General features: G+C 41.2%; 1 pseudogene across 1 annotated transcript; it reads right to left on the reverse strand.

The window, feature by feature from the left end:
- Positions 1-276: 276 nt before the first annotated feature.
- Positions 277-1,162, reverse strand: LOC710877 (large ribosomal subunit protein eL6 pseudogene; annotated as a pseudogene). The gene has a single exon (XR_013339.5). The product of XR_013339.5 is annotated as a large ribosomal subunit protein eL6 pseudogene (transcript).
- Positions 1,163-1,569: the final 407 nt, after the last annotated feature.

Consider the following 1,569-nt stretch of genomic DNA (forward strand, 5'->3'; position numbering starts at 1 on the left):
ACAAACTTGCACATTCAGCACATGTATCCCAGAACTTACAATAAAATAATAGTTTTAGAATTTTTATTTTGTTCTTATTTAGTTTCAAAACATGGAATATAGTTAGAGTATGTGAAGTTCTGTATTGTCCTGAAATTTCCTATTTTTTTGTCCATTATTTTTTTTCTATAGCTTCTATAACATATTTATCACTGTTACTTTGAAGTCCTTATTTCTTTTCTTTTCTTTTTTTTTTTTTTTTTTGTAGTTAGCTATTTAATGAGGTTCTTAAGACATTTAGAACACCAATTTTTGAGGGTAAATTCCATTCATCAGGGCAAACACAGATTGCAGGTAGCCCTGGAGCTGAGGAACAGCTTTGATTTTTGGTAAAATTTGTGAGTCCACAGCTTTCTGATCAATCTCGCGCTGCTCTGTAATCTCGTATTTCTCTTTTTCTCTGTCGAAGATCTCACCTTCCTGGTGTCTGGGCTTCCACAGCTGCTGCTTCTTGAAGTAAGCATGAGTAAGATGTTTTGGGATTTTTACATTGCTGATATCCATTTTGGTTGAGGGGGCAATGACAAATTTCTGGCGTGTTCTTCACAGAGGAACTCGATTGAGGACCAGAGGTCCAGTCACAAGTAACAGGCCACTAGCCAGCTGCTTCAGGAAAACCACTCTCTTGCCCCTGTGGCTTCCAGTGAGGACGATCAGAACGGTCCCCAGGGTAATGCTGACTCGCAGTTTTCTCATGTGCTAACTGAAGGGTTTTTTCCTGTGGCTCAACAGCTTTCGAGGCACATCTTCAGTAGGATAATATCTAGGCATTTTGTGAAGTTTAACCACCAGGGTACCGCCGTTCTTGTCACCACCAACTGGTTTTGTAAGAGTTGCAAGAACCTTCTCCTTCTTTTTCTTTTCAACCTTGGATTTAGCGGCTGAGTACTTCCTCTTGTACATGGCCTTTCTGGAATACATGGCAGATTGGGAATACCTGCCAATTCCTCTGACAAGGACAGGGTTGCGGCTGCAATGGGGCTGCCTCTTCTTGGGCTTCTTAGCCTTGAGGTTACCCTTTTTCACCTTGCCACCAGCATCAGCCTTCTTGGCTTCGGGTTTCTTCTCTTTAGTATCTGGCTTCTCAACTTTTTCACCCGCCATCTTGCAAGATGGGAAAGAGCTGAAGTCCTTATTTCTTAGCCCGATCTGGAGCACTGGGGGGCATTTGTAGTTTTATTCTTACTAACTCTTTTTTCTTTTTATCATAGGCCATGTTTTTGCAAATCTAAAGATACTTTATCTGAATATTGTAGATTATGTGTTTTAGAGACTTCGGATCCTGTTATAATTCCCTGGGGGGTGTTCAATCTTGTCTTGGGCTCCTTGGAGTCTCATCCCATGCATACAGTGTTCAGGGTCCACAAAGAATTTGAGGGAAGTTTGCATCCAGATTTTGTAGGTCCCCTTCTGTGACTCCTTTCTTTCTTAAACTTTCTTAAACTCCATTCACTTCCAGCTATGTTGGCAGGCTCACATTCCATCATCTGACTTCTCAGACCGGTAATGCCATCTATGATTTTCCTTTCG

The sequence above is a fragment of the Macaca mulatta genome, chromosome 8 (assembly GCF_049350105.2).
Source record: "Macaca mulatta isolate MMU2019108-1 chromosome 8, T2T-MMU8v2.0, whole genome shotgun sequence".
Taxonomy (NCBI): domain Eukaryota; kingdom Metazoa; phylum Chordata; class Mammalia; order Primates; family Cercopithecidae; genus Macaca; species Macaca mulatta.